This window comes from Mesoplodon mirus, assembly GCF_964341445.2.
Source record: "Mesoplodon mirus genome assembly, chromosome: 3".
Taxonomy (NCBI): Eukaryota; Metazoa; Chordata; class Mammalia; order Artiodactyla; family Ziphiidae; genus Mesoplodon; species Mesoplodon mirus.
In genome coordinates, this window is record NC_138978.1 from 106,131,402 (window position 1) to 106,144,055 (window position 12,654).

Genomic DNA, 12,654 nt, shown 5'->3' on the forward strand with positions numbered 1-12,654 from the left:
ATTCCTTTGCTCCTCTGCTTTTCCCAGCCTTCCTTCAACTAGGTTGGGGTCAAGTGATGACTTCCGGTTAATGGCCTGAAGGAAGTCTTGTATCACTTTCAGGCTGAGGAAGTTATAAGATGATGTGCCTCCTCTAACCCTTTTTCCCCCTCACGGTGACCTCGGAATTTACATGTTCCACGTGTACAGCTGCAAGATGGTAGATCCTGAGTCATCTTGGTTACTTGAGTGAAGGTGTGGAGTAGAACAACACAGCCTTCACTGCCTGCAAACCTTCACTGCCTGCCAACCTAGGGCATGTGTGAGATACACATTTTTGTTGGTTAAGTCATTAAGAATTCAGGGTTTGACTGCTGGGACAGCCGGCATTAACTACTTTGAGTGATACAACTTCTATTATTTATTTAACACCTTTTATGTGCTAGTACACAGTACTAGGCTGTAACAGTGATTTATTGTTGTTACAGCCCTGTCAATCACTTTCCTTGCCAAAAGGGAGGCTTTTTTTTTTAAGTTTTTTTTTAATGTATAAATATATTTACTGGGGCTTCCGTGGTGGTGCAGTGGTTGAGAGTCTGCCTGCCGATGCAGGGGACACGGGTTCGTGCCCCGGTCCAGGAAGATCCCACATGCCGCGGAGCGGCTGGGCCCGTGAGCCATGGCCGCTGAGCCTGCACGTCCGGAGCTCCGCAGCGGGAGAGGCCACAACAGTGAGAGGCCCGCGTATTGCAAAAAATAAATAAATAAATAAAATGTGCTGTGTCCCTTTAGGCTGCACTTAAAATATATATATATATATATATATATATATATATATATATATATATTTACTTATTTATTTTATTTTTGGCTGCATTGGGTCTTCATTGCTACGCACAGGCTTTCTCTAGTTGTGGTGAGCAGGGGCTACTCTTCGTTGTGGTGCATGGGTTTCTCATTGTGGTGGCTTCTTTTGTTGCAGAGCACGGGCTCCAGTAGTTGCAGCACGTGGGCTCAGTAGTTGTGGCTCACGGGCTCTAGAGCACGGGCTCAGCAGTTGTGGCACATGGGCTTAGTTGCTCCACGGAATGTGGGATCTTCTCAGACCAGGGCTCGAACCCGTGTTGCCTGCATTGGCAGGCGGATTCTTAACCACTGCGCCACCAGGGGAGCCCCAGAGTCTGTCTTCTGAATCACTTTTCAACTCTGAGCCACTGATGTCTGTATTTTCAATACAGTATCACCCTCTGTGCCATCAAGAGCACTGGCGATGCAGCATCCCTTAAGCAGGGCTCCACCATTTTTTTTCTGAGACTTTCTTCCAAGCTTCTGACATCCATTCTACATGTTTTGATGCTGGTGCTTTCTTTTTTTTTTTTTTTTAATTTTACTTATTTATTTGTTTGTTTTTGCTGTGTTGAGTCTTCGTTTCTGTGTGAAGGCTTTCTCTAGTTGCAGAGAGTGGGGGCCACTCTTCATTGTGGTGCGCGGGCCTCTCACTATCGCGGCCTCTCTTGTTGCAGAGCACAGGCTCCAGACGCGCAGGCTCAGTAGTTATGGCTCACGGACCCAGTTGCTCCACAGCATGTGGGATCCTCCCAGACCAGGGCTCGAACCCGTGTCCCCTGCATTGGCAGGCAGACTCTCAACCACTGCGCCACCAGGGAAGCCCAATGCTGTTGCTTTCTTGATCTTACTGGAAGTTGTCAAGGGAAGGTTTTCAGGCAACAACTAGGATTTGTATTTCTTGTGTTAATGGTGCTTAAATGGTTTTTTGACTAAAACGTCCATGGGTTTCAGTTATCCAGTCACACCATCAGGAATAATGACCAAGTTTGTGGATGAGCTGACAATAGCAAGTACACTGAAACTGCTGAGCAGTGAAAACAACTGAAAAAGACCAATTGTCTCAATTTCAGAGATGTTAAAATGTGAAAATAGATGTATCTTGGAAGAGATAAAGTATTGTTTTTTTCCAAAAGGGATATATAATAATAAGACCACATTAAGCTCAGCTCCCCAGGAGCTCACATCATTCTCTGAACTCCATCGCATTGTTAGCACTCCAGTCCAAGCCTTAAATCTAGGGCAATGCATTAAGAAGGGTCTGGAGTTAAGAGGAAAGAGAACTGGCTTTAGTGTCTGAAGACCTGAGCCTGACTCTCAGCCCTGTGGTTTTTCAGATGAGCTGCTCCAGGGGTCAAGTCACTATTCTTTGGGGAAATACCTAATTCTGAAGGTTTTAAGAGGGGATTTAATGTATGCAAAAGCACTTTAACTGTAAAATTTATATGCAGAGGACAAAGAACTAATGTTTGTTGAGGGCCAGGAACTGTGCTGGGTACTTTGCTTGCATTATCTCGTTTGATCTGATGTAAATGCTGAGGCATGTAGTATCTTGATCATCTTGCTATCTAATCCACTTAATTCTATATTAAGTTTTTTTCCTAAAATACCTGTTCCCTTGTCTCATGCTTTAAAGCAGAAATCATCTGTGCTACTGTTTGGATCACAAACAAGTTGATGACTGTGAGCCTGTCACAGAACTGCAGCCTCTTACTTGCTCTTCTTGCCTTGTAGCCAGAAACACTTGAAATAAGAGACCCTTGGGCTACCAGTGTACTGCCTTCTCTGTGACTCTGATGCCAAAACTAGCCCCCGAGGACCATGCAGAAAGTTTTTACTTATAGTAAAAGTCCAAAATGGATCCAAGATTCAGGGTGTTAATCTAAGCGAGCATTAGACAATGTGAACCGATTCAGATGTGCATAAAGTTGGCATCCAAAAAACCATAGAAAACAGAGCCGCCAGTGACAAGAATATAGTTTGGGGGGCTGTAACTCTATTCATGGGAGGAGAAGTTACCAGCAAGAAATCTAGTTCTGGGGAATAGAAGTATAAGACAGGAATCCCCTTAAAGCTCGATTACCTTTGAGACTGAATCATTGAACTAGTGACCTAGTCTCCTCATGTTCTTCTAGCAGGAAGAATTTGAGTCCTTGAATTGAGTGAAGCTGAAACTACAAGTTAGGGTTATAGATTCAAGCTCAAAGGCTAGAGCATTACAAAGTTAAGAGCTAAGAACATTGTTACACGAGGTACATGAAATGCTATCTTGAAATACAAATAGACGGGAGTGAGGTGGAGTGGGGTGGGGTCTAAAACAATAAACTTTATTATATTTCAAATGTCCACAGGATAACTTTTAAAGCCTCAAAGGGGCAAAGATCCACAAAAATTGGGGGGTCTTGAAGACCCATATCAAGGCCACCGTCTTAGGACACCTCCAACAGCAGTGCTGTAATGTTTAATTTATAACTCAGTGTAACACTCATATTGTTCTCTGATTAGTTTATATTTACATCGACTCTACATTAACATTTTAAGCTTGAGGGTAGTAATAGCATCTTACTTTTTAAAAATGTTCTGCAGGGCTTCCCTGGTGGCGCGGTGGTTGAGAATCCGCCTGCCAATGCAGGGGACATGGGTTCAAGCCCTGGTCCGGGAAGATCCCACATGCCGCGGAGCAGCGAAGCCCATGCGACACAACTATGGAGCCTGCGCTCTAGAGCCTGTGAGCCACAACTACCGAAGCCCGCACACCTAGAGCCTGTGCTCCGCAGCAAGAAAAGCCACCGCAATGAGAAACCCTCGGACCACAACAAAGAGTAGTCCCCGCTCGCTGCAACTAGAGAAAGCCCAAGCGCAGCAACAAAGACCCAACGCAATCAAAAATAAATAAATAAAATGTTCTACATGTGCAGTACCTAGCATAATGCTATATAGATCTAAAACAACTTATTAATGTCACCCTTTCCTATTTGAATCTGGTACAGTTTATATATGATCTCTATAAAGGTGAGAACTTAGATTACTTTTTGCCATTCAGCACATAATTTTCCGAGAAACCAGCCACTCCAGAAAATCTATCTTATTTGCAGAACTATTGCAAAATCTGACACTCCTCTTTACTTCACTGGGATGCCCTTGTAATTGCCAAATGTTGCCTTGCCTCATGGAAATTCTTGGCCAGACCTATGGATTGTTGGCCCTTGCAGCTGTTGACCCTTGAAGTCCAATTCTCCTATAACATTAAATCAAACAACGTTTCTTATTAGTGACCTAATAAGAACAGGCACTGAGCTAGTTACCCTCAAAGGTACAAATATATGATCACTGCCCTCAAGTAGTTTATAGTTTATATAAAAACAAACATCAATATTTAAATAGTGTAAAGACAACTGACAGATTATACAGAAAAAAAATGAATTTACTGGAGGATAAGACATCATTTTTACCCCTTTATCTAGAAAGCCAGATCCCAGTGTCAGAGCTCCCCATACCCTGTTTTCCTTCATGTTACTATTTTGAGGTGCACTTGTGGAAGAGGTATGATGTCCTTGTCCTAAATAAGACTTCCATGTACCTTGGGCCATCTCCTGGATGTTTGGTTCTCATCTCTTGACCTAAGGTTACTCAATGGCACTCATTGAGATTCCTGCCTTGGGAAATGTCCACCTCCTCTCTTTACTACTAATTCTGTATATTAGGGCCTATATTCTTGTTGATTTTGTTTTTCAGTTTTCTAGACCTGCGGACCTTGGGCTGGTACAAGGCCACAAAGATATATTTATTCATGTTGTCACAAGACTTACTTTCTTCCCCTAGGATATTGGGCCAGAATATATATGATTTCTACTCATCCTCATCACTCTGCCTGGAATATAATTTCCCCTGGGACAGCCTTTTCTTCTGAGATGAAGAGATTGTCAAAAGCAGTGCAGCAACCACTACCTCCTGTTCCTTCACCTCATTTTCCCTGTTCCCTCCTTACCCTCTCTTCCTTGGCGACTTCATCTGTTTCTCTATGAGAATGAATGTTATCCCATTCCAAGTATTCAATCAATGTGTTCTAAAAGGAGAGAAAGCCTAAGAGCATGAGTCAACTTTATTCCTGGTACTGAACCCTTTTTGTTCTCTTGTTAGTTGCCCTGAGGAACAGGGAAGGGAAGTGCAGCTTCTACTTCTCCCTTCTATTTTTCTAATTCTCTTTCCCTTTCATAAAAAGGAAGTGGGGCTTCCCTGGTGGCGCAGTGGTTGAGAGTCCGCCTGCCGATGCAGGGGACATGGGTTCGTGCCCCGGTCCGGGAAGAACCCACATGCCCTGGAGCGGCTGGGCCTGTGAGCCATGGCCGCTGAGCCTGCGCGTCCGGAACCTGTGCTCCGCAATGGGAGAGGCCACAACAGTGAGAGGCCCGCGTACCGCAAAAAAAAAAAAAAAAAAAAAAAAAGGAAGTGAATTGCGGTCAACCTATTTCATTAATTTAAAAGAGATCCATTTTAAAGAAAGTGATAACACACTGAGCTCCTGTTATATGCACATAGGGCATTACAAAGTATTTACTTTATGGTGCTTAACGTGTTACAATTTACTTTATTAACTTTAGTGTTGGCTTCTTAGGCAAAAACAGAATCAGACTACCCCAGGAGATGAACAGGCATCTGCCTGGTGGCCTGACAGTTGAAAATGCTCTCCTTCAACTTTTCCAGGTGTGGAGAGGGTAACTGTGACCTGCCTTTCTGTCCTCACCTTATAATTCAGTGATTTATACGTGCAGCTAAACCTCCATTATAATGCAACCTCCTGGAGGAGAGAATCTTGTTTTCTTACCCATCTTCGTTTCCCTCCACCTCGTCAAGTTGCACATCCACATTGCACATGCCAATACTCAACAAATGTTTTTGATAAATCAATCAGTCAAGCAAGCCTTGCCAAAGTGGTTGCCTGTCGTTACTGCCTGGCTTTGTGGAAATCTTTCAACCCTGCGTGTCGGTTCTCTTGAATGTTAAAAATAACAATAATAGGTGTTACCTGTGCAACCATGAGCAACAACTCCCGTGAGAGCCAATGACAATGAGAGAAAGGGCAAGGAGTCATGTTGGGAGCACAGTCATTCGACCCTGCCTCCAACAGACCCAGGGAACAGCTCTGAGGAATTACATCCAGAAGGGAGCCGCTGGAGAACACCCACATTCAACACCAGTACCTATGACTTTCCGCACTCAGGAGACAGCCCCTGAGAGACCTTGCTCTATGTCTCACACTGGGAGTGAAGAAGGGGAGACTCTCTCTCTGGCCCCAGCCTGGAAACTTGAGCGAGGATTGACACGAGGATTGCTGAGAGACTGAGCGAAGATTGCTGAGATGAGGATTGTTGAGGATTGCTGAGAGACTGAGCAGATGCAATAGGAATGCCTGTGCTCTTCCCTGACTGCCTATTTTGGCCATCTCCCTGCTTTTAGTCTCCACAGTGGAGGGATCAGAGGCTTGAGCCAAGCCAAAGATACAGGAGAAAGATCTGGAATATACCTCAGTGGGTAGGGAGGGGAGCGTACAGAGAGGAATGTTCAGAAAACAAACTCCATGCAAGAATCTGGAGTCATAAAGGGGCCAAGTCTTCTACTCAGTTAACCCCCAATCACTGGTAGGAGCGTCATTTTAATGTATGATTGTTGGGGAAAAGTGGGATATGGTAAATCATGATACTTCGAGGGGGTGGACCTGACAGCCTAGTCCCCTGGTTGGCCTTCAGTGAAGAGAATCAGTACCAGTGGCTTGACTTCCCTGATTCACCCTACCCCTCTCCCAGCACCATCTAGAGATCTCTCCAGGGAGACGCTGTGGCTATTATCGAGTCTATCCAGTGCCCTGTGTTTATGCACCAGGAGCTCTGGGTCTACCTGAAATTCTTTCCATCTGGCAGAACAGAGCTGGGAAGAGTAGGCCTCGAAAGGGCTTCAGTTCTTGACCTTTCCAATGTGGCAGCCCAGTAGTGCTGGAAAAATATTGCTCTGGCAGGACCCTCTTCCTTTTCCTTGTACCCTGAAGATGTGTAAAATCCTCACCTGCAGAAGGAGAAGAGAGAGGAGTTTGTCCACACCATTCTTTCCCTGTCATCATCTGCTGTTCATAGCTGCTGCATAGCACATGTAGGCAGTGAGGCATCCATTACTTGACTTTAAACTCTGCAGTTACCCTGGGCCCAAAGGTTCTGGGAGCAGCTTCCCCTCCTTTAAGTCTTTCTTTTGTTTTTTTTAAAGATTTTGTGGTTTTTTTGATGTGACCATTTTTAAAGTCTCTATTGAATTCGTTACAATATTGCTTCTGTTTTATGTGTTGCTGTTTTGGCCAGGAGGCATGTGGGATCTTAGCTACCCGACCAGAGATTGAACCCGAACCCCCTGCACAGGAAGGCAAAGTCTGAACCACTGGACCGCCAGGGAAGTCGCTCCCTCCTTTAAGTCTTGACTGCTCTAGCCAGTAGGGCTTCCAGCCTTCTCTTCACTAGTTGCAAGGAATTCATAAATTCCATGTTGTTATCAGCATGAGACTCCCAGGCATTCTGGAAGCTCTATATGAGAGTAGGAATGGCTGTTGCTGCTGTAGCTGCCTGGACCTACAGCAAAGAGCCAAGGAAAAAAGTCACTTAACACCGTGTGCACCCGACTCCCCTAGAGCTGGCACAGCCGAAGGAGTCTGCAGAGCCACGTAAATCTTCCTCCAAGCAGTCTATCTCTACAGTAGCTGCAGAACAGCATTTTTGTTACCTTTTAGTTTTCAGTAGATGGGCGAAAATGGATAGCAACAGTCTCTGTTTCTGAAGCTAGAGAACCAACCAGCAAAACCTTCAGGAAGGAGAAGGCAGCTCCGCCAGAGGAGTCTTGTCTCTTATTGTCGCTGTCAGTACTTTTGAGCCTCAGTGAGAGGACTTCCCCCTAAGAACCTGGAACTAAAGTTGCCCTTTTAGATTTAAACCTTCCAATCAATGCATAATGGATCAAAGTATAGTTGTTTAAAATCTGGGGATTCTCTGGTGGTCCAGTGGTTAGGACTCTGGCGCTTTCACCACCAAGGGCTCAGCTTCAATCCCTGGTTAGGGAGCCGCGTGACAATCAATCAATCAATCAATCAACCAAAATCTTAGCAAAAGAAGAATTATGCTGTAACCTGAAAAAAAAAATAACCTAAATTCAGGAAAGAATTGGTCATCCCTAAAAACAGGAAGAAAAGAGAGTCTAAGAAGCAAATACTGGGGCTTCCCTGGTGGCACAGTTGTTAAGAATCCACCTGCCAATGCAGGGGACACGGGTTCAAGCCCTGGTCCGGGAAGATCCCACATGCCACGGAGCAACTAAGTCCGTGCGCCACAACTGCTGAGCCTGGGCTCTAGAGCCCACAAGCCACAACTACTGAGCCCCCGTGCCACAACTACTGAAGCCTGCGTGCCTGGAGCCCGTGCTCTGCAGGAAGGAGAGACCACCGCAATGAGAAGCCCGTGCACCACAATGAAGAGTAGCCCCCGCTTGCTGCAACTGGAGAAAGCCCACACGCAGCAAGGACACAATGCAGCCAAAAATAAATAAATAAAATTAAAAAAAAAAAAAAAGAAGCAAATGCTGGCAGTGTTTATCCAAGTGTTTTTAGGTGAGAGGTTACACTGGCCTGTTCAATTCTACAGGCAAGTAAATTGCTGCTTTGGAGTTGGATGAATTTTGTTCTGTCAAACATTCATACATAAAACAGACACCCTTGTTTCTGATTCCATGCTCTGCAAGCAGCCTACTCTTACAATCTGATTCTCAGGTGCTGGTCACAGGACATGAATGTTTTAGCCCTTGGCTATTATATTTCTATTTCTATTCATAATTTTCATTATGAATAAACTGGTGTTCTGATTTTGCATACCAGCTTCTGGAAGCTTGAGTCTGCTCTGGGAGATGAATCCACAATCTATGTGTTAATTGATTGAATTTCTAAGCCTGTAGGACTGAGGACCAGAACTACACCCTGGTGAGTCATCAAAGTAAAACTATGCCCTGGAGGACCTTTTGGGGTCCCTGGAAGCTCCCTGACTGGTTGGTGGTCAGTATCCTTCCTACTCATACTCCTAAAGTTATAAGACCTAGTAAGCATTTTATCTATATTCAGGGACTGGCAGGATAAAATTGTGTTTGGGATCCTGGTCTGGAATCAGAGAGACTTGGTATATATCCTTTCTTCCAGTTTTAAATTAAGCAAATTTCATAATCTTTCTGTTTCAATTTTTCTCACTTGTGATTTGGGGATAACAAAAATGTCCTCAACACAGAATTGTTTGGAAACAAATAAGACAGCGTGTTAAGCACTTCATGCAGTACCTAACATAAAGTGTTGCTTAATAAATGGTAGTTACTTATATTTTAATAGCTCTCACTAGATGCCAGGCACTATGCTAAGCGTTGATATATTTGCCCAAAGTCAAACAGCTGGCAAGTGGTAGAACTGGGCATTGAACCAGGCCAAAGCTAATGTATTTGACTACTAGGTTAAACTGTCTTTGATGGCTTAACAAACACAGCAAAACTTACCCTTCTGAAAAGTGTCCTTTCCTTTAGAGGAATACATTTGGAAGACTGTATATGTTTTCTTAAGCCTATTCGGAACTCCTTTTTTGGACTTACCAGAGAAATCTGTGATATATTTTTGGAACACCCTTAACAAGGGCAAATCTTTGTTCTTTAAGAGAAGATTTGGTCTTCCTGGACTTCCCTGGTGGTGCAGTGGTTATGAATCTGCCTGCTAATGCAGGGGACACGGGTTCGAGCCCTGGTCTGGGAAGACTCCACATGCCGCGGAGCAACTAAGCCCATGTGCCACACTACTGAGCCTGCGCGCTAGAGCCTGTGAGCCACAACAACTACTGAAGCCCACGCGCCTAGAGCCCGTGCTCCACAACAAGAGAAGACACCACAATGAGAAGCCCGTGCACTGCAATGAAGTAGCCCCTGCTCACCACAACTAGAGAAAGCCCGCACACAGCAACAAAGACCCAACACAGCCAAAAATAAATAAATAAATAAATGTGTTTAAAAACAAAAAGACAAGATTTGGTCTTCCTTAGTAACAGAACTTACTCAGTGCCAAGACCAGTAAATAAAGTGGAGAATTACAATGAGAAATGCCTTCTTTGGTCGAAAAACATGCGGTCTAGAAAGCAATTCCACAGTTTTGTCAGAAGCAGCAAATACTTCATCATCACAGAGCGTTTTCTATTGTTGCTGACTTCACTCTCCTGCCACACGGGTTTTGTATGGGGTGAAGTTAGTAAATATGTATTGCCATTAACAAATTAGATTAATTTCAAATGGTTGAATTATTGTAACTGAAGACTAATTGGTAGATTAATATAAAATAAGGAAGGATCCCCAGTGAAGGCCTTGTCCCTTTAACAGTTCTGTTATTGACATGAAAGTATGCTCATCAAACCTGTAAATCAAAGCTGGGGATGGGTGATTTTAGAAAAGGGGGGAGGGGATTGAAAATTTAACAGAGTAAAATGTAAGGTGCTTTACTTCAAGCTAGAAAAAATTAACTGCGTGTACAGGTTAAGAAATATAGCATAGCAGAAGCACATAAGAAAAATGCTTGGAAGTTTTAGTAGATAGGAATTCAACCTAAGTTAATGACTGCCAGGAAAAATACTAAGATATTAAGCTGAATTAAAGGAAGCATAGATTCTAGACAAAGGAGGTGACATATTCTGCTGATTAACTTTCTGGAAAAGACAATATAAGAGGGTTTAGGGTCAAACTGAACTGTATTCAGGGACTTCCCTGGTGGTCCAGTGGTTGAGACTCCACCCTTCCAGTGTAGGGGACACGGGTTCAATCCCTGGTCAGGGAACTAAGATCCCGCATGCCGCTTGGTGCAGTCAAAAAAAACAAAACCAAAGTGAAACAAACAAACAAAAAAAACTGAACTATATTGAGAAGAGAATAACCATTATGGTAAAAGAATATAAGAAATGTTGAATTGTTAGGAGACATGTTGTTTGAAGGTGAAAGATTGGGGGGCATGATTGATTTCTTTTTTTTTTAATTTCTTTAAATATTTAACGTGTAATCACATGGGGATGTGAGTGGAAGCTTCATTGAGATAGATTTTTAGTTCAGAATGCAAAAGAAATGTATACAAGTGACAAAAAACTAAAAATGAAATGAGGTTTCAGAAAAGTTTCCCCATCATTTGAGGTGCACCAGAGAAAAAGAAACTCAACAACTTATGTCTTTCTCCCCAAGAGAGGACTCAAACCTATCAGATCCTGTTTATAATCATCACCATCATCCAAAAGCAACCTCAAAGCACCCACATGTATTGTGAAGGTAAAGTGACCAACTATCCTGATTTTCCCAGGACTGAGGGAAGGGTTTCCTGGGGTGCAGGACTTAAGAGTGCTAAACTAGGAAAAGTCTCATGCAAACCTCGATGAGTTAATCACCCCAGAGGTGAAGGAATCTTACATTAAGTGGGTCCTTTAAGGAATGGTTAAGACAAGCATAAAAGATATGCAATCAAACCTTCCTTGAACGGACACATGAACAAGTGAAGGCATTGTCCTTTCTCTTCCATATAACTGAAATTTCTAGATATATGAAGCTTACTTTTAAAATACCAACAAGTTTATATATATTAGATTTATAATGTCCTAAAACATATTACATAGTTCTTTATGCTCTTTATCAGACAATGTGGAATATAGATTTGTCTTTTTTTGAAAATATATTCAGAAAAAATTAGAATAAGAATATACAGTAGCCATAAAACAAAACAGGTAAGACTTAGGCTTTAAAGTCTGACAGATGTGGGTTTGAACTTGCTTCTGTCAATTACAACGTGTCAAGTTACTTAATCTGTGTCTCAGTTTTCTCAACTATAAATTGGGAATAACATTTGTACCTACTATGTAGAACAGTGCCCAGTAGACAATAATAAACACTCAATAAATGGTAGGAACTTTACCATTATTGTTAATAACCACCAGAGTTATCATCTGAGCTAAATAGCTCCAGCTGATTGCACTGTCTTCTAGATCATCTGAACAGACTCTGCTATCTGCTATCAGTATCTCTGGTCTGTATACTTAATCCCTATATTTTATACACAATTGAATTGAAGTACGAGGGCACTTAAAACTCCTAAGGAGCAAAGTGCATGTGCTTTCTGATGGCTATTTACTCATTTATATCTAATCCCTGGACTGTGTTCCAAATACTTGGGAGTTCTAGAAACATTGACTTCCTATAAGTGTGACATTATAAAAATCAATCAGTTAATCTACCAATTTTACCAGCAGTTTGAAGTCAAAAAGATCATTTTCAAACATAATTTTCCAGAGGTTCCTCTCTTTGTTCTACCACCCATTTTGTACCAAAAAAATCTCTCTTTTTTATTTTTTTGGCTATGCCACGTGGCTTGCAGGATCTTAGTTCCCCCACCAGGGATTGAACCCCGGCCACGGCAGTGAAAGTGCCGAGTCCTAACCACTGGACCACCAGGGAATTCCCCCCACCAAAATCTTTTTTCTTATCTAATGGTTCCTCAAATGCTAAAGAACTACTTGGACAAAATGTGCATCTGAACTTTATTAGTTTTCTCAGGGAAGCCCAGGAAAGGAATATTTCTAAAGCACAAGAATGAGCCTTTTAAGACAGTAACTGTTTTTCCTTTATAACCTTACCCTTGACTCTATACTGAAACAGCAGTATATAAATATACATGTGAGAATCACAAGGAGAAGGCTCTATATGTATAAAGGAACATGGAGGTACCCAACATGGCTGCACTGACTTTCCCTT